The following is a 27,273-nucleotide window of genomic DNA, read 5'->3' on the forward strand; positions in this document are numbered from 1 at the left end:
ATGATGCCATCTTCCCTGTATGTGGCCCAGAACTTCCTGGTTTGCCTACCCCAAATTCAGGGAGGAGAATGGAGTTGATGCTTCTCCGGTGTGGCTGCTCATCCGCCTGCCCTGTCTGCTGCCTCCTCCTCTCCCTGACCCTGGTTTGGGCGTGTTTATACCTTGCTGTGTCTCTCACCAACCCCCCACCAGGCCTCCCTGTCTCTTCATAACTCTGCCTCTTGAGCTCTTCTAGGCTGGTGTCTCTTCTGACTCTTCTTGTATCAGATGCCAGCTCTGCCACCTGCCCAGATCTTTAGCAGGCTGGATGGCTGCTCTGCCCTGCGGTTTCGTCATTTATAAAATGTGGATTGTAGCACCTGCCTAAGAGGCACCTTTGTCCTAAAGATGACAAGGTGGTGTTGCTAGAGCATTGTGTTTTGCCTCCCATCCCAGGGAGCTGCAGCACAGAGCAAGCGGGGGGGGGGGGGGTTGGGCTTGGCAGCCTGGTGTGGGGCAGGGTCACGACAGATGAGTGAGGCATTCTGGTTGTCCCCTCTGTCTACTGCCCAGGTGCCAGGGGTGGTTGGAACAAGTGCTCGGTGGGGGGAGCCCTGAGTTCCTGTCTTGCTCTTGGAGACCCAGCGTGAACCTCTTGCCCTCTGGTCTCCCTCCCCTCTCTTGCCTGGATTGAGGTCTTGCAGACCCTGGGGCCCTTGGACCAGGAGAGATCCCAGTGAGGTGAGACAGTGCAATGGAGAAGGTCACACCAGGAGGTCAGGTGGTGCTGGTCTGCCATCCCTGCTCCACCATGTCTGGTGGCGTGGCTTTGGGAAACGGCTTAACTCTCCTGAGCCCCCTTTCTGCATTTGCAAAATTGTGGTGATCAGGATAGGCTCTTGGGAGGACTACGTGAGATCATGCATGTAAAGGTCATAGCACAGCACTGGGCACAGAGTAGGCCTTCAGCACATGCCAGATGCTGAGATTAACTGGCACCCCAGTGGCTGTTCCAGGCAGGCAGAGCTGGTGGCCATGAGATTGTCTATACTTTCCACCTTGGGTCCTTTCCTGCTTCCTGCATCATCTGCACATTTACTCATTCAACAAGCATTTGCTGATACTGATCCTGCCGGGCCTGTCCAGCTGCAGCCCCCACGGCCCAGATGCTCAGCTGAAGCCGCATCATGGGCCCTGGCTTCTGACACAGCCATGCGCCCTGGACCCCCTAGTAAGTTACAGTTCCAGGGACAATTGCAAATTTTCAGAGCTGACGGAGTCTGGAGGCACCCAGCCAGGGCAGGTGGTGTCTGTGCTGAGTCGTGATGTGGGTGGGAGCAGTGGGTTGGCTCCACAGAGAGGTGAGGATGGAGCATTCCAGGCAGGGGGAACAGCACGAGCAAAGAAATCTTCAGGAGATGATCAGAAGGCAGCACTGCAGAGGGCGGGGAAGTTCACTGTGGCTGAACGAGGAGTGCTAGAGGGCAGGGCTGGCAGCCAGGCGCCAAAGCAGGAAAGGTCTTGCAAGCGGGTGTCTGCCTCAACAGGGTTGTCAGGCGCACCTGCTGAGAGCTGAGTTGCAGCCAGGCCCTGGGGCTGGTGATGAACCACCGACTACAATCTCTGCCTTCCAAAATTCCTGGGGGAGTGGGATGCACATATTAGAGGAACTCCATGAGCCAGCCCCCGGGAATTGGAGGGAGTCATTCTGGTGGGGGCTTCGCTGGTGGCTCAGATACTGGAGCTGTTAAGTTGCCCATTCATGTCTGACTGTTTGGACTGCAGCATGCCAGCTTCCCTGTCCTTCGCCATCTCCCGGAGTTTGCTCAGACTCATGTCCATTGAGTTGGTGATGCCATCCAACCATCTCATCTTCTGTCACCCCCTTCTCTTCCTGCCTTCAATTTTTCTCAGCATCAGAGTCTTTTCCAATGAGTCAACCCGTTGCATCAGGTGGCCAAGGAATTGGAGCTTCAGCTTTAACATCAGTCCTTCCAATGAATCTTCAGAGTTAATTTCCTTTAGGATTGACTGGTTTGATCTCCTTGCAGTCCAAAGGACTCTCAAGAGTATTCTCCAACACCACAGTTCGAAAGCATCGATTCTTCGGCACTCAGCTTTCTTTATGGTCCAACTCTCACATCCATACATGACTACTGGATTTGACTATACAGACCTTTGTTGTCAAAGTGATGCCTCTGCTTTTTTAATACACTGTCTAGGTTTTGTCTTAGCTTTCCTTCCAAGAAGCAAGCATCTTCTACTTTCAAGGCTGAAGTCACCGTCCACAATGATTTTGGACCCCCATTTTTCCCCCCATCTATTTGCCATGAAGTGATGGGACTGGAACCCATGATCTCAGTTTTTTGAATATTGAGTTTTAAGCCAGCTTTTTCATTCTCCTCTTTCACCTTTCTGGGGTCAATCCCTAGGTCAGAAAGATACCCTGGAGTAGGAAATTGCAGCGCATTCTGGTTTTCTTGCCTGGAGAATTCCATGGACAGAGAAGCCTGGTGGGCTGCAGTCCAGGGCGGGTCACAAAGACTCGTACAGGACTGAGCGACTAACACTGTTACTACTATTCTGGTGCGGAGAGGGGAGGGAGAACTTAAGAGAAGCCTGGATTCAGGCCCAGCATGGCTGTATGAGGGGCTGGAGGCTGTGCTGAGGCTCGAGTTGTGAGACTGGACAGGTTCTTGGGCCCACGGTAAGGCAGCCATGCTGGGAAATGAGGGAACTTGGAGTCACAGGACATGGGGAAGAGGACTTTGGAGCAGTCTGTGCAGAATGGAGTTCAAGAGGATGAATTTGGTGTAGCGGGGCTGGATCAGGGCAGTGGAGAGCTGGATGACCTTGGGCAGGCCCTGGAAATCCTAGCCTTGGTTGTCCCTTTCAAACTGCAGTGTTGTGGGACCCGAAGAAGGCCGGAGGCTGGGCCGGATGAGCCCTGGTGAGGCAGGGAGGGCAGCTGCAGTCCTGGCCAGTGTCCCTGTGCCTCCTGGCCCTGCCCCGGGGCCCGGCTTCCTAGCCTGTTGGGTTTACTTTCTGGGGAGTGTGTATGACTCATAGGCACACCAGGGAGAAGCCGGAGGAGTCAACTTCCGCATTCCTGCCACAGGCCAGAGGCTCCTCTGAGCCACAGTGGGCCTGCAAGGGAGTGAGAGATGGGGACCAGAAGGCTCAGATGGAACAGGTGGCTCTCACAGCCAGAAAGGGGCAAACCCAGATCTTCCTGGCTCCCAAACCCCTCCAGACCCACTCTACCACTGCTGTCCGTGAGACACATGGGCAGTGGAAGCGAAGGCTGGGCCTGCCTAGTTAGAGGAGGGAGGACCAGGGCTGGGGCGGAAGGCAGATTGCTGTCTGCAAACCTCTTAGGCCTCTGCATGAGGTAACAGCACTTGAGAGCCTGGATGTCAGAGCCAGACTGATCTGGGAATCGCATTTACTAAGAGAGGGAGCTTGGGAGATACATGCATGACCTTTCTTGGCCTCAGTTTTCTCATCTGTAAAATGGGAGTAGAAATAGACCCCTGTGAGATCCCAACCCTCACAGGGTGGTTATGAGAAGCTCATGAGGCTGGATGTGAAGGAATTCAGTACAGAGCTGGAACTTGGTAAGTATGCTATACATATTTTCCGTGATTTTATCTATTTAGAAGAAGAGTGAGACTTGCATCTCATTCATTTGATTGACATTTTTCGAGCCCCAGAGGAACTAGAATTTTGGGGTGGATACTACAGGGAAACTATCAGCTCAATACTAAACATTTTCTTTTACAATAAACACAGTAACACATGTTGTTATAAGTAACACTAGTTATTTCAGAAAACACTGAGGCAGTTAAGCAGAGACAAATGTTACCAATGATCCTACCATAAAGAGAAATGCTTTGTCATTTTGATGTATTTGCTTCCCATCTCTTTCTGTGTCTCTCACTGTGTGTGTGTGTTTTAATGACATTGGAGTCATACTGTGTTGAAATAATGGGCACATCATATATAATATTTTGCTAGCAGCCTTCTCACATCGTTCAGTTCAGTCGTTCAGTCATGTCTGACTCTTTGCCACCCCTATGGACTGTAGCATGCCAGGCTTCCCTGTCCATCACCAACTCTTGGAGCTTACTCAAACTCATGTCCATCGTGTCAGTGATGCCATCCAACCATCTTATCTTCTGTTGTCCCCTTCTCCTCCTGCCTTCAATCTTTCCCAGCATCAGGGTCTTTTCCAATGAGTCAGTTCTTTGTATCAGGTGGCCAAGGTATTGGAGTTTCAGCATCAGTCCTTCCAATGAATATTCAGGACTGATTTCCTTTAGGATGGACTGGTTGGATCTCCTTGCAGTCCAAGGGACTCTCAAGAGTCTTCTCCAACACCACAGTTCAAAGCATCAATTCTTCAGTGCTCAGCTTTCTTTATAGTCCAACTCTCACATCCGTACATGACTACTGGAAAAACCATAGCTTTGACTACAGAGACCTTTGTCGGCAAAATAATATGTCTGCTTTTTAATATGCTGTCCAGGTTGGTCATAGCTTTTCTTCCAAGGAGCAAGCATTTTTTAATTTCATGGTTGTAGTCACCATCTGCAGTGATTTTGGAGCCCCCCAAAAAACAAAGTCTCACTGTTTCCATTGTTTCTCTATCTATTTGCCATGAAGTGATGGGACTGGATGCCATGATCTTAGTTTCCTGAATGTTGAGTTTTAAGCCAACTTTTTCACTCTCCTCTTTCACTTTCATCAAGAGGCTCTTTAATTCTTCTTCACTTCCTACCTTAAGGGTAGTATCATCTGCATATCTGAAGTTATTGATATTTCTCCCAGCAATCTTGATTCCAGCTTGTGCTTCATCTAGCCCAGTGTTTCGCTTGATGTTCTCTGCATTTAAGTTAAATAAACAAGGTGACAATATACAGCCTTGACATACTCCTTTCCTGATTTGGAACCAGTCTGTTGTTCCATGTCCAGTTCTAACTGTTGCTTCTTGACCTGCATACAGATTTCTCAGGAGGCAGGTCAGATGGTCTGGTGTTCCCATCTCTTGAAGAATTTTCCACAGTTTGTTGTGATCCACACAGTCAAAGGCTTTGGTTATAGTCAATAAAGTAGAAATAGATGTTTTTCTGGAACTTTCTTGCTTTTTCTGTGATTCAGTGGATGTTGGCAATTTGATCTCTGGTTCCTCTGCCTTTCCTAAATCCAGCTTGAACATCTGCAAGTTCATGGTTCACATAGTGTTGAAGCCTGGCTTGGAGAATTTTGAGCATTACTTTGCTAGCATGTGAGATGAGTGCAATTGTGCGGTAGTTTGAACGTTCTTTGGCATTGCCTTTCTTTGGGATTGGAATGAAAACTGACCTTTTCCAGTCCTGTGGCCACTGCTGAGTTTTCCAAATTTGCTTCTTTGAAGACATGATTTTATTTGGTTGTGCTGGGTCTTAGTTGAAGTACGTGATGTCTTCCATTTTCATTGGGGCATGTGGAATCTTCAGTTGCAGCACTCAAATTCCTAGTTGCAGTGTGTGGGATCTAGTTCCTTGACCAGGGAGGAAACCCGGGCCCCCTGCAGTGGGATGGCGGACCCTCAGCTCCTTGACCGCCAGGGAAGTCCCTGCAGACATGATTTTTGATAGCTGTCTTGTATGAATGTCTTTTATATGGGGGTACTTATGCTGTTTCCCATATTATGCCAATCTAAATAATGTGTCTGTGAATGTTCTTAAATCCATATGTTTGTGCACATCTCATATTATTTCCTTAAGGAATTTTCTGATAGAGCTCTTCAGGGAGGTATGGGCCACTGTGTAATACAGGGAGTTTCCTGTCCATGAAGCTGTGCAAGAGGGTTCTGGCAAACCACTATGTGGAGGCTTGGCACTGGAGATTCAGGTAGAGAAAAGACAGACAGACATAATTTCAGGCTCCTCTTCCCGCAGCCGGGACTGGAGGAAGAATGCTTCTCAGATTTCCCTTCTCCCCTTCCTGGAGGATGATGCTTGAACTTTAGAGGAAGAGGGCTGTGCAAGGGCAAGACATGATTTCATTAACGTCAGAGTCCTGGGACCTCTAAATCTAATTGGCTACCCGGAACATCATAACATGCACAGGAAGAGGGATAATCGAGGGGTAGAGCAGAAGCCAGGCTTAAATTAGCAATTTACCATCATGCAAGCTGCAGCGGCCCCATTACCAGCTGAGGGGCACAGAGTAGGACGGGGTGTCTGGGTTGTGTTCTATTGATTCAGAGCTCCCAGTGCAGCTGCAGAAATCAGCAGCTTTGTCTCTGGCCGGGGTGGGTGTGTACAGCAAGAATTTTTTCTTCTGTAACTTCCCAAGTCTTTCTTGATAAGTGGAAGGAACTCAAACTTCAGAGTCCTTTGAAGTCAAAAAGTCCCATTCAGGGCACTTCCCTGGTGGTCAGTGGCTAAGACTCCATGCTCCCAATGCAGCTGGCCCAGGTAAGCCCCATTCAACAAACATGACACAGGGAGAGGTGGAAATGGCCTCGCTGCCCTCCCCTGCAGAAGTAACCTTTTCACCAGGGCATAGAATTTTGAATCACGGATGATGATTCTCTTTACTGAATATTTATTTTGTGCCAGGCGCTCTGCTTAGATATGTGTATATATTATCCTGTTTAATCCTCACCCTATTAGTGAGTACTGTTTACCCTATTTTCTAGATGGGGAAACTCAAGGCTCAGAGAATGTTTGATATAATAACATCCTCAAAGTCCTGGAGTCAGATTGAAGTCAGGTCATTCTGATTGCAGAGCCCACACTCTTTTTTTAAATTGAAGATTCATTGGTTTACAATGTTGTGTTAATTTCTGCTATTCAGTAAAGAGATTCAGTTATATATATGTAACTGAATATATACATATGTTCTTATTTATATTCTTTTCCATTGTGGTTTATCTTAGGATATTGAATGTAGCGCCCTGTACCATGCAGTACAGTAGGACCTTGTTGTTTATCCATCCTATTTATAATGTTAATAATTTGCATATGCTAATCTTGAGTTCCCACTCCATCCTTCCCCCACGGCAGTCACAAGTCTGTTTTGTCTGTGAGTCTGTTTCTGTTTGGTAGATATGTTCATTTATTTCATATTTTAGATTCCACAGAGAAGTGGTATCCTATGGTATTTGTCTTTCCCTTTCTGATTTGTTGCACTTAGTATCACAGTCTCTAGGTCCATTTGAGTTGCTTCAAGTGGCATTATTTCATTCCTTTTTTATGGCTGAGTAACATTCCATTGTATGTATGTACCACATCTTCTTTATCCATTCATCTGTCGATGGATATTTGGAGTTTCCACGTCTTGGCTGTTGCGAATAGTAGAGCTACGTGCTTAGCCATTGCCCTGTCCTCTGCCATCTTGTATGTCAAGTTCAGCCCCTCTGATTTACCAGTGAGTAAACTGAAGCCTGGAGAGGTTCTCTGTCTTTTGAATCAGTGGCCAGTGCAGGACTGGAACTTTGCTTTCCCTCACTTACATCTCTTTCCGTGCTTGGGATTATCTGAGCCAAAGGGTGTCTGGAAACAGGAGTAGCTGGGAACGTTAAAAGTGAGTTCCTACACAGGGCAGCCCAGCCTGGGGGCCACTGACAACACAAAACGGGCCCAAAGAACCCAGTTCCCCCAGGGGCAAGGCCAGCAGCTGGTGAAGCAGCCTGTCCTTCAGAGACGGGATGCAAATCCAGGTCTGCTTCTTGTTGGCCTTCCACCCTTGGGCTCACCTCACTGAGCCTGTTTTCTCCTCTGAGAAATGGGGATGATAGAAAAACACCTGCGTGGCAGGTAAACATATATTCGGCAGCTCGTTCTAAGTACCAGGTAGGGTTCTAGGTGCTAGGTGTGCAACAATGATAAGACGCAGTCCCTGTCCTCATGGAGCTGACATTCTAGTGGCGAAAAGTTAGACGCTAAAGAAATAGATGTAAGGCCAATGGCATAGGCAATGAAATCAACTCAAGCAGGCTCAAGGAGAGAGAATGGCGGGGCTGCTGGTAAAGATGGGGAGGATGGTGGGGGACAGGGGAGGAGACCATTGAGTAGAGGCCAGTTGCTGGGAGGAGGTGTTTTAGCAGAGACAACAGTGAGAGCAAGCGTTAGGGGAAATGATGCAGGGCCTAGCGCAGGGCCTGGCCTATATTAGGAAGTTATTGGTGAGAACGATGCCTTTTGGCTGGTTGCCTGGGACTTGGAAGCAGGGGTAGGGATTAAGCCAAGGGAAAGAAGCTGCTTCTCCCAGCCAGGCCAGATGCCCCTGCAGGACAGATGGAGGTAATCTGTTTCCCTTGGTTACAAAAACTCATCCTCAAAAAAAAAAAAACAAAACAAAACTCATCCTCCTGAAGTGCCGGGAAATGCCCCACATTTAGTGATTTTCCATTCCTCTCGGTGAGGAGGGCAGGAGCTCACACGTGGTCACAGGGCTGCCCTGTTGGGAGGGGCAGGTGGCCCCAAGACATTTCTTCCGTGGGCTCAGGCCTGGTCATTCTGGATAAGCGAGAGGTCTACAGCAAAGCATGGCATATCGACTTGTTGGACTTAACATCAAAGATACCACTGCTGACCTTTCTCGAGGGCTGACACAGTGGGCAGCTCTGTACCGAGTGCCTCACATACATGGTCTCTTTTAATTCTCCCAGCGCTTTGACATACACGGTCCCTTGTTTCTTTCCATTTGACAGATGAGGCCACTGAGCCTCAGAGGTGGTAATTTGCTTGCTGAGGGCATCAGTGGGTAAATGGCAAAGTCAGCCTTTGAACCAAGGCCTGAGATTCCTGAAGCTCGGTCATGCAGTGCCCATGAAGGAATGTCCGTGAAGGAGGTCGAATTCAGGATACTCTCTGGTCCCAATTGTGGAAAAATGACTCTTTTGTACAGCAAGGGATTACAAGAGGCTGTGGAACGGGGTAAGTTGATTTATAGTTACGAAAATACTGAATTGCTGGGGACTTTTCTGGTGGTCCAGTGGCTAAGACGCTGCTCTCCCAGTGCAGGGGGCCTGGGTGTGATCCCTGGTCAGGGAACTAGATCCCACAGGCCGCAGCTAAGAGTTCTGCAACAAAGATCCCACAACTAAGACCCGGCACAGCCAAATAAAGAAATAAATAAAAGTAAATATTAAGACAATAAGAATAAAATAAAAGACTGAACTGTTAATAAATAAAACAAAAGTGAGACTGCTGTGTGTCGGGCAGAAGGAGGTATATATAATAAGGAATGCTCAGCATGGCCAAGGGCCTGGAGTGGGGAAGCCTGAGCTTTTCAGATCATGTGACTTTAGACCCTGGTTCTGTTCCCTCTGTGCTTCTTGACAAGCACCTCTCTGTGCTACAGGTTCCTTCTGTGAATGAAATGTATTGATACCCACTTCCCAGGGTTGGTGTGAGTCAGAGGAGACTGAGTGTGAAGTGCTCTGCACGAGGCCTGCCTTGCCCATCGCCCTCCAGGAGTGGCCCTGGGCGTGAGGTCGGTGGAGGGACAGATCAGGCAAGCTGTGTAGCGTTCATATAAGATCACTAAGGATGATAAAGTTGTGGGCATTTTTTACACTGAATTATGGGATGGGAACATTCACTTGGCAATGGCAACGACTCAAAATAATTAAGAATCCAACCAGTTAAAACTGTGGCAAAAACGAGCCTGTGCTTTGGCCGTATTACAAGGTGCCATGCTGGAAACCTTCCATGCAAAATCTCACTTAATCTTCATAGCACTTTTATGAGAAAGGAACTACTGAATATGCCTTTACAGATGATGAAGCTGAGGCTCAGAGATGTAAGACTTTTGCACGAGGACGCCAAGGTTAGAAAGTGTTTGCCTGGCCAGGCCTGCCCTCTCTCTACTGACCACTGGCCTTCATCACACTCAACCCCCTGAACAGCCTAGCATCTGGTGGTTGTCATTGTCCTTTTCGGGGTGAGGAGATGGTGGCTTCCTAGCACCAGCCTTAGCCTACATCATGGTTTTCAGGTCTGTGTCAGTCAGAACCCTACCAGAAAAAAAAAAAAGACCAGTGAGATATAGTTCAAGGAATTGGCTTATGCGACTGTGGGGTGTGGCTAGGCAAGTCTGAAATTTGTGGGCAGGTTGGCAGGCTGGCAACTCTCAGGCAAGAGCTGATGCTGTGATCCACAGGCAGAATTTCTTCTTCCTCTGGGAAGCCTTAGTTTTGCTCTTCAGGCAAAACTCATTATCATGGATAACCTCTTAAAGTCAACTGATTGTAGATGTTAATCATATCTACAAAATTCCTTCACAGCAACAACTGGATTAGGGTTTGATTAAATTTGTTGTTTAGTTGCTAAGTAGCGTCTGACTCTTTGCGACCCCATGGACTGCAGCACGCCAGGCTTCCCTGTGCTTCACTATTTCCCAGAATATGCTTAAACTCATGTCCACTGAGTCAGTGATGCCATCCAACCATCTCATCCTCTGTCACCCTCTACTCCTCCTGCCCTCAATCTTTCCCAGCATCAGGGTCTTTTCCAATGAGTTGGCTCTTTGCATCAGGTGGTCAAAGAATTGGAGCTTCAACTTCAGCATCAGTCCTTCCAATGAATCTAAAGGGTTGATTTCCTTTAGTGTTGACTAGTTTGATCTTCTTGCTGTCCAAGGGACTCTCAAGAGTCTTCTCCAACACCACAGTTTGAAAGCATCAATTCTTCACTGCTCAGCCTTCTTTATGATCCAACTCTCACATCCACACATGATTACTGGAAAAACCATAGCTTTGGCTCTATGGACCTTTGTCAGCAAAATGATGTCTCTGCCTAGATATGCTGTCTAGGTTTGTCATAGCTTTTCTTCCAAGTTGCAAACATCTTTTAATTTCATGGCTACAGTCAACAGTCTGCAGTGATTTTGGAGCCCAAGAAAATAAAATCTGTCACTGTTTCAATTTTTCCCCCGTCTATTTGCCATGAAGTGATGGGGCCAGAAGCCATGATCTTAGTTTTTTGAATGTTGAGTTTTAAGCCAGCTTTTTCACTCTCCTCTTTCATCTTCATCAAAAGGCTCTTCAGTTCCTCTTTGGTTTCTGCCATTAGGGTAGTATCATCTGCATATCTGAGGTTGTTGATACTTCTCCTGGCAATCTTGATTCCAGCTTGTGATTCATCCAACCCAGCATTTTGCATGATGTGCATATAAGTTAAATAAGCAGGGTGATAATATATAGCCTTGTTGTACTCCTTTTCCAATTTTGAACTAGTCTGTTTTTCCATGTGCAGTCCTAATCATTGCTTCTTGACCTGCCTACAGATTTCTCAGGAGGCAGGTAAAGTGGTCTGGTATTCCTCTCTCTTTAAGAATTTTCCAGTTTGTTGTGATCCACACAGTCAAAGTGTTTAGTGTAGTCAGTGAAGCACAAGTAGTGAGTTTTTCTGGAACTCACTTGCTTTTTCTGTAGTCCAACGGATGTTGGCAATTTGATCTCTGGTTCCTCCGCAATATTGAGTAAGTAACTGGGCACTGTAGCCTAGCCACATAGACACATAAAATTAATGACCATCACGGGGTCAAACAGACCTGGGATTGAGTCCTGGTCGTATAACCTACTGGCTCTATGATCTTGGGCAAGTTTCTCTGCCTCTTTGAGCCTCAGAGTCCCCTGGTCTGCTAAATGCAGTGACAGTGTTCACCAGAGTAATTTGTCATGAGGATTAAGTGCAGTGATGGAAATCAAGTACCTTCATCCAGTGCCTGTCATATAGGAAGAGGGGAGACACACACAAACATCAGTGGTCTTGAATTGGGCATTTTCTGGCTGTAGTGTAATCGCACGTTCCGGTGCTTGTCTTCCCTTTTACACTGGTGGCTCTTGGAGGGCAGGGACTGCATCCCATTCATCTTCTATCCTGTTTCCTAGCTCAATCCCTGGCTCTGAGGAGGCTTCACTGAGTGTTTCTTAAATATCTAATTGGCACTTTGTTAATGAGACTCCCTCTGAGGGGCTGGGATGTATAAGAAAACTCTCCCAACGACAAGACAAGAGGGAAAGAAGATGTGCAGGAACCTCAGACTTCTGTTTGCTCTACAGTAACACCCCTTCCTTTTCAGCTTCGTAGGGCTTCCCTTGTGGCTCAGCTGGTAAAGAATCCGCCTGCAATGCAGGAGACCTGGGTTTGATCCCTGGGTTGGGAAGATCCCCTGGAGAAGGGAACAGCTACCCGCTCCTGTATTCTGACCTGGAGAATTCCATGGACTTTATAGTCCTTGGGGTTGAAAAGAATTGGACACGACTGAGTGACTTTCACTTTCACTTTTCACTTTCTGCTTAGTAAGTCTCTCCTCCAGGGAGCCTTCTCTGATGCCTCCTCCGTGTTCCCACAGTGTCCAGCACATGCCGCATCAGAGACCCATACAGTTTTCAAACCCCTGATCACTCATTCCTGTCTCCCCAGATGAGGGGGTGCAGTGAGCATCCTTTGGAGCCCCAGTCTAGGGTCTGATACTCAGGTAAGCATATCAGTAGGTGTTTGCAGGACGGACATGTTCTATTTCCAGAGACCCATGGGCTGATACGTCACATCTAAGGAAATCTGCCTCTGGGGCAGTGTCCAGCTGCCTCATCCGCTGGTCCAGTCATCGTTACGCCAGAAGCAGAGCCAGAGTGGAGACGAGTTTCTCTTCCCTGCCTCCCATGGGTGTGTTGTGGTTCTTGAACTGAACCGAACAAGGTGCCTGCCCTGTTTATTGCTGAGTGCTCTCTGGAGGCCACCCCACCCCCCTCACTCATGTGCAGCTCAGGAGCCTTGTATTTCTATGTTCCAGCCTTTAATCTTCTCTTTCGACACGCTTGCTGGGCCTCGTTGTCATTAACCACTTTGCTTCCTCAGGCTTTGCCAAAACTGAGATAACTAACTAGTTTCTGGCTACTCGCCACTCAGATGGTGGGCAGGTCATAGCTTGCTGCCCTCCCTGCCCACCCCAACTTGTTTTGCCAGTGGGAAGAGCAAGCACCCCTTGTTTACAAATACAGGGAGCCTCAGCTGGACCGCTGGGTGGCCGTTGCTTTATTTAAGCTGTTCATCCCCCAGCGTGGGCACAGCCTTTGGGATCACCACTGTAGCTATGCCTTGGTTTCTTCATTTGTAAAACAAAGGGATTGAACTTGACCAACTGAGAGAAGATGGAGTAGAGGTCAGGACTCTGGGTTCTGGAATTAACCCAAGACTTACCCAGGTCCTGCCACTCCTAGCTCCAGGATTTTGGGTGAGTCACTTCAGCCCTCTGAGCCTCAACCTTTCTCACCTGTAAATGGGGAGAATAATGGTCACCTCCTGTGGTGGTTATGCCCCTTCAGTGGGATGGTGAACACACATAAGGCCCTTAGCAAGGCAACTGGCACATAGTAAATGCCCAGTAAATACTCTTATCAGCTGTCTTTCTTTCCAGTGCTAGCATTCTGTATTTCTGATGAAAAAAGTCTTTTTGCTGGTCTTGCAGGGGAGTGGAGCAGTTTTAACAGACATTGCTTCTGTGTTTTAGGCCACTGCTGGCAAGACAGTTATCCTTATGTATTCATTCCCTAGGGCTGCCATAACGAATCACCATAAACAGGGTGGTTTATTTTTGTTTTCTAAAAAATATTTATTTTTATTTGGCTGTGCTGGGTTGCAGCAGGCAGGATCTTAGACATTCCATGTGGCATTCGGGATCTTTAGTTTTGGCCTGTGGACTCTCGTTCCCTGACTAGGGATCAAATCCAGTCCCCCTGTCTGGGGAGCGTGGAGTCTTAGCCACTGGACCACCAGGCAGTCCATCAACTGGGTGGTTTAAAACAATAGAAATACTTTCTTTATAGTTCAGGAGGCTCGAAGTCTGAAATCAACAGGACTCTGCTCCCTCTGAAGGCTCTGGGGAAGAGTTCTTGGTCCCTGAGCTTCTGGTGGTGGCCGGCACTCGCTGTTATCCTCTGGGCTTGTAGCTGTGTCCCTCCAGTTCTTGGCTGCGTTTTCACATGACCCTGTCGCTCTGTGTGTCTCTGTTCTCTTCTTACAAGGACACCAGTCATTGGATTTAGGGCCCACCTTAATCTATTCAATAGGACAACCATTTCTTTTTTTAAAAAAATAACTTTATTCTATTCATTGCAGTGGCTTCTCTTGTGTAGCACGGCTCTAGGGCACAGGCTCAGTAGTTGCAGGGCATGGGCTCAACAGTTGTGGTGAATGGACATAATTGCTCCATGGCAAGTGAGATCTTCCTGGACCAGGGATTGAACCCGTGTCCCCTGCATTGGAAAGTGGATTTTTAACCACTGAACCACCAGGGAACTCCTTAGGTGTGAATTTTGAGGGCAACTATTCAACCCAGTATGCTCTCCAAGGCTCACTTTCCTCCTTTGTTATGAGGATGATAATAGCAATTTCATAGGGTTGTTGGAGTGATTGAATGAAATAGTCTTTATAAATGTCATGGTAGGATGCAGTATAATACACCAGACTCGTGTTAAGTACTGAGTCTGTGTAGCTGTTGTGTTGGAGATGGTGGCAGAGATGCTGACAGTGATGGGGACAGTTGCATCCATGGACCCACCCTCCCTGGTTAACCACTGGACGCAGGGACGGACAGTGCAGGCAGCAATCTTGTCAGGAACTCTGAAGCCGTGGACAGGAGCCCGTTTCCCTTTGGCCTCTTACCTTGAACCCTCATCTGAGATTTAGCTCCTGGGAGGGCAGCTTCAAGAAGTAGAAAGAACTTGGGCTCCTAGAAGTCGGGGGAACTGCTATTCTGTGTGACCTTGCACAATTGTCTTTCCCTCTCCAGGCCTCAGTTTTCCCATCTGCAAAGTGGGTGGGGAAGTTTGAACTCAGTGTTCCAGATCAGAGCCTCTTCTAGGGAGGAAGTTCCAGAACAGGGCTCTGTGTTTCATCTCGATGGTGGTAGGTTACCAAAGGGCCAGAAAAGGAGTCAGGAGCCTGGGACCCCAGGGATCATTCTGGGCCCATCTTCCTCATCTGGACAAGAAGAGAAGCCATATGATACGAATGTGCCAGGAGTGTGCTAGGGAGATCATAGGCATGAACTCATCCCACACTCACCACACCCTCGAGAGGAAGGATGGTTATACCCAGTTCACAGAAGAGCAAACTGAGGCTCAGAGAAGTTAGAACTCACCCCGGGTCTTACGGTTAGAAGCATCTGTTGTTGTTCAGTCGCTCAGTCGTGTCCGACTCTGCAACCCCATGGATTATAGCACGCCAGGCTTCCCTGTCCTTCGTCATCTCCTGGAGTTTGCTCAAACTCATGTCCATTGAGTTGGTGATGCCATCCAATCATCTCATTCTCTGTCATCCCCGTCTCCTCCTGCCTTCAATCTTCTGCAGAATCAGGGTCTTTTCTAAATCTGACTTTCTGATGTGAAGTCAGCTCTTCGCATCAGATGGACAAAGTATTGGAGCTTCACCTTCAGCATCAGTCCTTCCAGTGAATCTTCAGGGTTGATTTCCTTTAGGATTGACTGGTTAGAAGCAGAGCTGGGGCTTAAATCTAGGTGTGTCTGGTGCCAAAGTCCATGCTTCTCCTTGGCTGCACTTTTACTGTATCATTTCCCAGAGCTGCTGTAATGCATTGCTGCAAACCCAACGGCTTAAGACAACAGAAATGTAGTCTTTTATATTCTTGGAGGCCAGAAGTCCAGAAAGTGTCTCCAGGACTGCATTCCCTCTGAAGGCTTTTGGGGAAAAATCTTCCTTTCCTCTTCGGCTTCTGGTGACTCCAACAGTCCGTGGCTTGTGGCCACATCAGTGTAATCTCTGCTCCCATCTTCACATGGCCTTCATTCTTCCTGTGTGTTGTGTGTCTCTTACAAGGACACTTGTCATTAGAGCTAGGGGCCCACCCCAATAATCCAGGATGGTCTCAAGATCCTTAACTTAGGGACTTCCATGGTGGTCCAGTGGTTAAGATGCACTCCCAATGCAGGGGGTTCTATCCCTAGTCAGGGAACTAAGATCCTACTTGCACAACCAAAAAAAAAAAAAACGTATAAAAAAAAAAATGTAATTACATGTGTAAAGACCCCTTTTCTAAATCAGGCCACTTTCACCAGTTCTGGGTGTTGGGATGTGGACTTGTCTTTTTAGGGGCTGCTGTTTAACCCACTACGGTTGTTACTGAAACTTTGGTAGTGACACTACCTGCTGGAGGTGCAAGGAGCTCAGGGAGAAGTAGAAGGAGAGGAACAAAGTTGTGAGCTGGAACAAAGTTGCCCGTCTGGGGTGCGTGATGTGATGGGAGCATGGCTTAAGCTGATGTCCCACCAGCAGTGATGTCAGTGAAGTAAGAAATACACAAAAACGCATCTGGGGGAAAAATAAAAAGTAAAAAAATAAATAAAAGGAGAGACCCCACCACGTGTATGTATGGTGGATGCAGCCAGCCAAGGGGCAGAAACCTGAAAACGTATCCACAGAGGCCACCCTTCCTGGTGTGGCCCTTGTCCACGTTAATGGCTTTGGGGTTATAGATCCCACTGAAAGTAGATTCAGCCTCCCTTACCTGCCTGGAGAGATGGGAGAAGGCCTGAGCGTCTGTGATGTGGCTTACCTGCATCGTCTTGGCCCTCCTTTAACCCAGAGGGTGGTACCGTCTTTACTCGCATCATTCCATTTTTAAAAAGATTTTGTTTGTTTCTTTTTGGCTGCGCTGGGTCTTCGTTGATGATGGGCCTTTCTGCAGTTGCAGTGAGCAGGGGCTGCTCTTCCTTGAGGTGCACGGGCTTCTCATTGTGGTGGCTTCTCTTGTTGCAGAGCGTGGGCCCTAGGCACGGGCTTAGCAGTTGTGGCACAAAGGCTTAGTTGCCTGGAGGCACGTGAAACCCTCCTGGACCAGGTATCGAACCCATGTCTCCTGCATTGGCAGGTGGATTCTTAACCACTGGATCACCAAGTTAGATAATCATATTCTTGAATGCCTGAGGCCCAACTGAGATGGGGGCTCCAAGGAATGGCTACTCGGTGTGAGAAGGCAGCTTACCAACCAGCCATACTGAGCACTTACTCTTCTTCATATTAACTCAGGTCTCACCAAGCTGGGTGAAGGGAGTACCATTAACATCTTTATTTTCCAACACATGGACAAGAGAAGGGTTAGGTTTAGAACCTGTGATTTGTGAGTGTAACCAGGAAAAATGGTGCCAGGTGACAAGGAGGGAGTTTTCAGCTCAGATAAAACCAAGAACTTGTTTTCCTGTGAGTTGTCCCCAATGGGAAGGACTGTGCTGCAGGTGGCGAGTTCCCCATCTCTGGATGTACACAAGCAGAAACTGCATAGTCATTTGTCTGGAGTGCCACAGAGGGAATGCCCCCACTGGGAAGTTTCCTTCTAGCTCTGAGATCCTAGGAATTTCCCAAGGAGACCATCAGATATCTTTGTGCACAAAGACATTTATCACAATACTGTTTATAATACCAAAAGAGCAGAAGCAACCTATGTGTCTTTTAATCGGAGATTTATTAAGTAACTATCTTTGGGAGCATTAGTGTCTGTAAGTGAGACTAGCTCCAGCTTGTAGTCTGTTCTTGTATAGTCCTTGAGCTAAAAATGTTTTTTTTTACACTTTTCAGTTCAGTTCAGTCGCTCAGTCGTGTCCGACTCTTTGCGACCCAACAGGAATTCCCTGGTAGTCTAGTTGTTAGGACTCCACACTTTTACTCTTAAGGGCTGGAGTTCAATCCTTGTTCAGGAAACTAAGACCTCCCCAAGCCCTGAGGCCAAAAAAAAAAAAACAAAACCCGAAACACACAAACAAACACGTTAAACAAAAAGCAGAAGAATATGCATCAGAGACCTTAAGGGGCCTGCTAAGTCACTTCAGTCGTGTCCGACTCTGTGCAGCCCGATAGATGGCAGCCCACCAGGCTCCCCCGTCCCTGAGATTCTCCAGGCAAGAACACTGGAGTGGGTTGCCATTTCCTTCTCCAATGCATGAAAGTGAAAAGTGAAAGGGAAGTCCCTGAGTCGTGTCCCACTCTTTGCGACCCCATGGACTGCAGCCCACCAGGCTCCTCCGTCCATGGGATTTTCCGGGCAAGAGTACTGGAGTGGGTGACCATTGCCTTCTCCATTAAGGGGCCTATCGAGCCTAAAATAATTACTTTTTGGCTCTTTACAGAGAAAGTCTGTTGACCTCTGGATTAGAATAACAATCAGTCCCCCCAAATTATATTAATTTGTGTCTGTGGATATGGAAAGATGATTACAGCATATTTTTGAGAAGAAAGAAACAGGTTATATAATAGTATTAGAGCCAGATCCCATTTATTTAAAACAGGGCCTGTATATTTGCCTGTTATCTGTCAATGATAGTCTGTCCTAATGATGGTTTTTAAATTTTCTTTATGAAATGATTCTGTATTATTTGGACCTTCTATAGTGAGCAGCTGTTATTTCTGAGATCTGACAAAGCACTGGGGAAGAAAATTAACTCTGAATACTCCCAACAGTCCATGCTGTTTGGGACCCAGTGAGTTTTGATCTAGGCTGAAGCATTTTGTTTGATTTGGTTCCTAAGGTGCCGTAAGGTCGATCAGCCTGATTGGTGCCCTTACTTTGTTGCTGTTATTGTTTTTAGGTCTCTTGCCCCGTGAGCTCTTATGTATGAGAGGTAAAAGAAAATAGCCCTCAGCTCAGATAAAAACAAATTTGCTCCTTTCGGTAAATGATCTGACAAGATTTCCTTTTGCCAAGGCATAGCTGAGTCACTGCAGATTCAGGGCAGGTAGGGTCAGGCCCGGATGTCCTTCAGGGACCCTGGGTTGGCCTGGGTGGAGGAGAGAAGGGATGAAGGGAGCACCGTGGTCTATCTCAGAGCTCTTGGGTCTGTGGTTGGTTACCTCCAAGGATCAGGGTGCTGACCCTCCGTCCTCCGGGAATCCCCCAGTAAATGCTATGTTTATGACACGGTTCCTGCCTGAAGGCTGCCCTGTCTAGTGTGGCGGACAGATGCAGTGACATTCATTCATTCAACAGATGTGCTTTGAGCACCTGCTTGGAGCTGGGAAGTCCCAGGCTTAGTGGTGACCGAGACAATGCCATGCCTTTGGGACTTAATGTTTTCCTTGTCAAAGAGAGTATGTGAAGGGTGCGCACTCTGGGATTGCAGGGGAGAAGCTGAAATGGAAGTCCAGAGGAAGGCACCAGGGACTTGGAGATGCCCACAGGGGTGGAATCTCTGCTCAGCCTCTTTCTGCCTCTGCATCCTTGGGCAAGTTCCTTTATTGCTCCCCATAAATCAGGAATGATAAATCCTATCCACCCCATAGGGTACTGGGAAAATTAAATGATGTAAAATGCTTTCCCAGTGCCTGGCACAGAGTCAGTGTCCAACAAATGCTTATTATCTATTAAAGAATAAAACGAAGCACAGGTGTAAGAAGTACCTAAAATCATGCCTGAGAAAAACCTGGGATGCAGCTGTAATGCCACAAATTCTGGCTGCCACCCTTGTGACCAGAAGTGGACATATTGTTCTGAACTGACCTCTCTTCCTTGCCCCACCGGGCCCCATCATGACATCTGTGCCATTGTTCTGAGGTGTATAAGTCTCTCTCCCCTACCCTACCTGGACTGTGAACAGGTGGTCTCCAAACTCCAGATCATAGCAGAGTTGAGGAATGTGTGAGGGCAGGTGAAGGCTCTGGAACCAGCCCACCTCTGGACCAGTTCCCTCCCTTTGGTCCATGCCTCCAGACTTGGCCCCTCTGCCATGGCTGATGTGTGATAAGCTAGGTCTTAACACTCAGGGTTGCAAAGAGGTTGAAATGAAATCATGCATTCAGTGCATTTGGCATACTGCCTGGTACATGCGGGCTTCCTTGATAGCTCAGTTGATTCCTGGGTTGGGAAGATCCCCTGGAGAAGGGATAGGCTATCCACTCCAGGATTCTTGGGCTTCCCTGGTGGCTCAGCTGGTAAAGAATCCACCTGCAATGTGGGAGACCTGAGTTTGATCCCTGGGTTGGGAAGATCCCCTGAAGAAGGGAAAGGCTACCCACTCCAGTATTCTGGCCTGCAGAATTCCGTGGACTGTATAGTCCATGGGGTCACAAAGAGTCGGGTATGACTGAGTGACTTTCACTTTCACTGGTACAGGAGAGAAAAGACACTTAGAGAATATTGCTTTTAAAAAAAAAAAAATGAGCCACCCAAAGCTGTCAGACCTGTCCCCTTGGGGCCTTGTACATAGGAGGGAATGTTTTAGTCTTCTTCTGGGCACTGGGCATTAAGATGTCAATCAGTCTAACCGACCGCTCTGGGTTTCCCTGGGGAAGGAAATTCTTACCAGGAGCTTACTTGTCATCAAGAAGCCCAGCTCTCCAGAGACCCAGGAGCGTGTGTGGATTTCCTGTGGCCCTGGCTGTGCGTTAGACACTGAGCAAGGCCAGTCTGTATCAAGTTAAAGGGAAATGGATAGAGGTGGTGCCTGTTCTTCCCTGCCTGGGGCCGGCGGGGAACGGGGCTTGTCTGACAGATGGTGGAATGGGTTTAGGGCTCTGAAATCAACATGGTCAGGCACTCGGTGCTTCCTATAAGGGAAGCCTCCCTGAGGTCTGAGAAGGATTGTTGCTGTTGTTTAGTCAGTCGTATCTGACTCTTGTGACCCTATGCACTGTAGCCCACCAGGCTACTCTGTCCATGAGGTTTCCCAGGCAAGAACACTGGAGTGGGTTGCCATTTCCTTCTCCAGGGATCTTCCCCACCCAGGGATCGAACTCACGTCTCCTGCATTGGCAGGCAGATTCTTTACCACTGAACCACCAAGGAAGCCCCTGAGAAGGATGGTTGGGAGGAAATTCCCTAGCAGCTGTGTAATTCAAGATGCGCTAAAGGGGATTTTGACCTAGAAAAAAAGAAAAGCAATGAGTTTCCCAAGGCATCTCAGAGTCAATAGAGTTCATCCCCAGGGTTGGGCCCAATTCAGAGAGGATTGAATTCTATGAGAAAAATAAGCATAAAAATATCAGGGAAAATAAACCCTTAAAGGCTGCTAATTCTTAACTCTGTGCTGGCTAGTAAGCTAGAGGCTTTCGCTTGTGTTGGCTCCAAAAGCGTGATTACTCTGAAATTACCAATGAGGAAACGGCTTCAGAGAGGTGAAGTAATTTATTCAAGATCACACAGCTAAGTGTGTTGAGGAGCTAGGATCTGAATGGCACTAAAGAACTTCCTCATCAGACTCTCTAGCTCAGAAAACAGGCACAGTGAGAGCACTTGATTAGCCACAACTTATTTATTGCAGTAAAATACACATAAAATTTAACCATTCTTAAGTGCACGGTTCACTGACGTCACGTATATTCACATTGTCATGCAGCCATCACCAGCATCCATCTCTAGAACTCTTTTTCATCTTCCCAAACTGACACTTTGTACCCATTAAATAATAACCCCTCAATTCTCTCTTGCTTCCATCCCTGGAAAGCACCATTCTACTTTCTGCCTCTGTGAATCTGACTACTCTCAGTACCTCCTATGAGTGGACTCACAGAGGTCTTTGTCTTCTTGTGACTAGCTTATTTCACTTGGTGCACGTCCTCAGGGTTCCTCTATGTTGGAGCATGTGTCAGAATTTCCTCTCTTCTTAAGGCTTGATGATGTTCCATTGAATGTATAGACCACGTTTTGTTTATCCATTCATTCATCTGTGGGTACCTCCGGCTGTCGTGGATGATGCTACTATGAGCATGCGTGTACCGATTACTCTTCATGACCCTGCTTTTTTTTTTTTTTTTTTGTCTTTTTTTAGAATTTATTTTTAATTGGAAGATAATTGCTTTACAATGTTGGTTTCTGCCATACAGGTATACATATGTACCTTCCGTCTTGAACCCCTCTCCCACCTCCCACCCCATCCCACTCCTCTGTAGGTTGTCACAGAGCCCCAGGCCGAGCTCCCTGGGTCATACAGCAAATTCCCACAGGCTGTCTATTTACACTTGGTAATGTATATGTTTCAGTGCTGCTCTCTCAGTTCATCCCACCCTTTCCTTCCCCCGCTGTGTCCACAACTCTGTCCTCTCTGTCTGCATGTCTATTTCTGTCCTACAAATAGCTTCATCAGTACCATTTTCCTAGATTCCATGTATATGTGTTCATATATGATATTTTTCTCTTCCTGACTTACTTCAATCTGTAAAACAGGCTCCAGCTTCATCCACCTCACTAGAACTGACTCAAATGCATTCCTTTTTATGGCTGAGAAATATTCCATAATATATATGTACACAACTTCTTTATCCATTCCTCTATAATGGACATCTAGATTGCTTCCATGTCCTGGCTATTGTAAATAGTGCTGCAGTGAACACTGGGGTACACGTGTCTTTTAGAATGGTTTTCTCAGGGTATATGGCCAGTAGTGGTATTGCTCATTACATGGTAGTTTTATTCCTGTTTTTAAAGAAATCTCCATATTGTTCCCCATAGAGGCTATATCAACTTACGTTCCCACCAACAATGCAAGAGGGTTCCTTCCCTTTTCTCCACATCCTCTCCAGCATTTATTGTTTGTAGATTTTTTGATGATGGCCATTCTGACCCATGTGAGGTGATACCTCATTGTAGTTTTGATTTGCATTTCTCTAATAATAAGCGATGTTTAGCATTTTTTTTTTTTTTTAGTCATCTGTATGTCTTCTTTGGAGAAATGTCTGTTCAGGTCTTCTGCCCATTTTTTGATTGGGTTGTTTTTTTCTAACATTGAGCTGCCTGAGCTGCTTGTATATTTTGGAGACTAATCCTTTGTCAGTTGCTTCATTTGCAATTATTTTCTCCCATTCTGAGTATTGTCTTTTCATTTTGTTTATGGTTTCCTTTGCTGTGCAAAAACTTTTAAATTTAATTAGCTCCTATTTGTTTATTTTTGTTTTTATTTCCATAACAACGCTGCTTCTAATTCTTTTGGGTATATACCCAAAAGTGGAATTGTTGGATCATATGGCAATTCTGTTTTCAATTTTTTGAGGAATCACCATGCTATTTTTCACAGTGGCTGTACCATTTTACATCCCCGCCAATAGGGCACAAGGACTCCAATTTCTTCACATCTTCATCAGCACTTGTTACTCTCTGGTTTTGTTTTGATTTTTGATAGTAGCCATTCTAATAGGTATGAAGTGGTATCTCATTGTGGTTTTGATTTGCATTTCTCTAATGATTAATGATGTTGATCATCTCTTCATGAGCTTATTGGTCCTTTGTATATCTTCAGAGAAATGTCTGTTTGAGTCCATTAGCCATATTTTAAAGCTGGTTGTTTGCTTTTTTATTGTTGAGTTGTAGGAATTCTTTAAATATTCTGGATATTAACCCCTTGTCAGATATGTGATTTGCAAATATTTTCTCCCATTCTGTGGGTGGCCTTTTCACTCTGTTGATCATGTCCTTTGATGCATAAAAGCTTTGAATTTTGATGTAGTCCAGTTTATCTATTTTTTTAATTTGTTGCTTTTGGTATCGTGTCCCAGATTTTGTTGCCAAATCTAGTGTCATGAAACTTTCCCCCTGTTTTCTTCTAAGAGTTTTATAGTTTTAGTTCTTACATCTAGGTCTTTCATCCATTTTGAGTCAATTTTTAAATCAGGTATGATATAAGGGTCCAATGTCATATCTACAACTTTTTGAAATAGAAAAAAAAAAGAATGAGAAACCAACAGTAGGATTTTGAGATGTGGGGAGATAAAATTTATCTTCCTAGAAGTCCATTTTCTCAACCACTTTTGCTCTGCCCTCCAACCAGCCCCCACACGGTCGTCAGGATGACCTTTTGAAAACCACACATAAGTCAAACCCCATCACTCCCCTGCTTAAGAAGTGCAGCAATTTGTTCAGTGTCTGCCCCCTCCCTAAGATTATAAGTTTCAAGAAGTCAGACTGCCATCTTCACTCCTGTAGCCCTTCCTCAGTGCCAGCACGTACCAGCTGCTCCACTGATACCTGTTGGATGAGTGAACAAACTTCAGCTTATAATAATAAGCTCACATTCTTTGACTTTTTCAAGGAATGTGGGGGAGGAAGGAAGTGGAGGAGGAAGGAAGGTAGCAAGCACTGAGGGGCAGAACAGCAAAGTCATTACCAGCTGTTGGCACTAGACTTCCTGATTTAAGTACCAGCCCTGCCGTTTCATGGCCACGTGACCTTGGCAAATCGCTTCACCTCTTAGGTCTCAGGTTAAGGGATGGCAACACCTATTTGGGTGATGAAAAGCAATTTGAACAGGAGGAACAGGCCGAGCAAGGGTGAGATGTGGGGCTGAAAACAGGGGTAGGGAATCAATTACCTATAGACAGAACAGTGAGACCCTTAGTTCCCCATCCCTTGTACCCTGCACAGCCAGGTGGCCGCCCCTCCACTCTGCAGGAGGGTGTTTTCCTTGGAGAAGGTAACCTAGGGGGACTGAATTTGCAGCTGCAGACACAGGAAGGGTCACAGCGAGATACCAAAGGAAACAAAAATGGCTTTCCAGACCCCTTCTGCTACCAGGGGTAGCTCTGCTACCAGAATCCTGACAGCCAGAAGTGTGCTCTCCAGGGAGGAAATGGCAGGATTCTTTTCTGAAGCCCCCAAAGAAGGGAGCTACAGTCACTGATATTTAAGTGTTCCTAGAAGAAAAGCCAGATCTCCATTCAGTCCACCTAGAATGAAGCACACCAGTTGACAGCCACTCCCCAGCCCCCAATGTTGTCAATTAATTAATTAGTGCTTCACTCAAATGCCAACCTTTAGGGACTTCCCTGGTGGTCCAGTGGCTAAGACTTCACACTCCGAATGCAGGGGGCCCAGATTCAAACCCTGGTCAGAGAACTAAACTCCACATGCTGCAACTAAAGCGCTGGCATACTGCAACGAAGATTGAGGATCCCGCATTCTACAACTAAGACGTGACACAGCCACATAAACAAACACTAAAAAGAAAAGGGCAACCTTTGATCACATATCACCAGATATCCAAGTCTCCGGGATAAAAGAGGGAGGCCAAAGCAGACAAATAAACAAAACTGTGTGAAGCAGATAGACCATGCAGAGAGCAGAAAAAAATACAAGACTAAAATTGTCAGTATCCTCAGAGACAAAAGAGAAGACATTACGTTCTTGAAATAAGATGCTATAAATGCTATATAAAAAGGAATAATAAGAGAAGAAGAGGCACTGGGAAATAAAAATGAGAGACAAAATAACGTTTTAAAAAAGTCAATAGAAAGGTTGAGAGGTAATGAAAAGGAAAATTCCCAGAAGATGTACTGCAAAGACAGCAAATAAAAAAGAAGAAAAGGAGACAATCAATCTAGGAGGCCCAATATCTGACTACCGGATTGTCCAGGGATTCCAGAGAAAGCAGAGGGGAGGAAAGGACTGAAGAACTGATGAGGGGACGTTTTATACTGAAGGGCATAAACCTTTGGACTGAGAGGGCCCAATAAAAATGAAAAAGAGCTGTCTTACGGCATATCATCACAAATGTCAGAAATCTAGGAGTAAAGAGAAGGTCCTAGGACTTCCCCGGTGGTCCAGATGTGCTCCCAATGCAGGGAACCCTGAGGTTCGATCCCTGGTCAGGGAACTAAGATTCCCCCATGCCACGTGGTGTGGCCTACAGCGTTAAAAAGAATTAAATTTTAAAAAGAGAGAGAGAGAGAAGCTCCTAAAAGTTTCAGAGGCGGGAAGAATAGACTACAGACAAAACATCAGAAATTAAAATGGTTTCAGACACCTCAGTGGCAACACTGGAAACTAGAAGATGAGGGAGCCATGCCATCAATTTTCTGATGGAAATGATTTCCAATCCACTATTTTATGTAGAGTCAAAGGAATCAGACGTGAGAATAGAAGAAAGACATTTGCTGGCTTGCCAGGGTGTAAATTTTTTCCTTCCTATGTACCCTTTCTTTAGGAAGTGACTAGAGGATGTGCTCCACCAAAACAAGGGCATAACCCATGATAAACAAGACTTGTAAGCCAGGAAACAGGGGCTCTAACACGGGAGGACAGGTGTTCAGCGCTCTGAAAAGCAACCAGTTCCAGATTGAGAGAGGAGGAGGGAAGCTCTGGGAAGTGGATTCACTAGAAAAGCAAAAGGAACTTGATAGATTATGTGAGTGCACGGAAAAGGCTTTTTGTGGGTCTGCTGGAGTGTTTGAAGAGATTTATCAATGTGTACACAGAAGTAAGCAAATTTAAAAAAGAAGCAATTGTTTTTTTATTGAGATACAGTTGTTTCACAACGTTGTATTGGTTTCTGCTGTACAACAAAGTGAACCAGCTTCGAGTACACCTATATTCCCTCTTGTCCCTCCCTCCCGTCTCCCCATACCCCACCCATCTCGGTCATCACAGAGCGCCGAGCTGAGCTCCTTGCATTATACAGCAGGTTCCCACTCTGGTTCACACAGGGTAGTGTATTCATGTCAGTCCCCATCTCCCAGTTCACCCCACCCCCCTCCCCCCAGCGTGTCCACATGTCTGTACTGTATGTCTGTGTTTCTATTCCTGCCTTGCAAATAGATTCATCTGTACCATTTTTCCAGATTCCGCATATGTGCATTAATGTATGATATTCAGTTTTCAAAAAGAGGCAGTTTTTAACTCCACAAAAAACAAAAATTAGTACCAAAAAACCAATATAACTATAGTATACCATTTGGCTCAGCAGTGGACAGTACCAGAAAGTCATAAGAATGTGAGCCCTGGGGACTTCCCTGGTGGTCCGGTGGCTCTGACTCTGTGCTCCCAACACAGCACGCCCAGGCTCAATCCCTGGTCAAGGCACTAGGTCCCATATGCCACAACCAAAGAACTCACATGCCACGACGAAGACTGAAGATCCTGTGTGCCACGACTAAGACCTTGGCACAGCCAAAGAAATATACATAAATAATTTTTTTTAAAAACCATGAATGTAAACCCTGGAAAAAAAATAAACTCTGGATATCAACTTGACTAAACAATTTTAAATTGTGGTAGAACTATATTGGGAGGATGGAGAGGAAGCTGGGTAGATGAAGAGAGTTCATCCTTATTGTGTGTGGAGGGCCTTAGTGGAGGTTTCCCTGGCGGCTCAGTAGTAAAGAATCCACCTGCAATGCAGGAGATTCAGGTTTGATCCCTGGGTGGGGAAGATGCCCTGGAGAAGGAAATGGCAACCCACTCCAGTGTTCTTGTGTGGGAAATCCCATGGACAGAGGGGTCTACAGTCCTTGAGGTCACAAAAGAGTGACACGATTCAGCAGCTAAACAACAAGGAGGAACTTAGTAGTATTCACTAGTACT

The 27,273-nt window shown here is 46.4% G+C and overlaps 1 protein-coding gene across 4 annotated transcripts in view; it reads left to right on the plus strand.

Annotated features, from left to right (window-relative positions):
• OPRD1 (opioid receptor delta 1) overlaps window positions 1-27,273 on the plus strand; it is a 52,236-nt gene that overhangs the window by 16,063 nt on the left and 8,900 nt on the right. The window contains exon 1 of one of the 4 annotated variants that reach the window (XM_086332042.1): window positions 8,732-8,909. The exons of 2 other annotated variants lie outside the window; for them this stretch is intronic. The gene's annotated coding sequence lies outside the window, so the exon portion shown is untranslated. Of the gene's footprint in view, window positions 1-8,731; window positions 8,910-27,269 lie in introns of those variants that run through there. One more of the 4 variants, XM_086332026.1, reaches the window with a different exon arrangement.

Source organism: Bos grunniens, chromosome 2 (assembly GCF_055505025.1).
Source record: "Bos grunniens cultivar Pamir isolate PY7600 chromosome 2, Bosgru_T2T1.0, whole genome shotgun sequence".
In the NCBI taxonomy this organism is placed as follows: domain Eukaryota; kingdom Metazoa; phylum Chordata; class Mammalia; order Artiodactyla; family Bovidae; genus Bos; species Bos grunniens.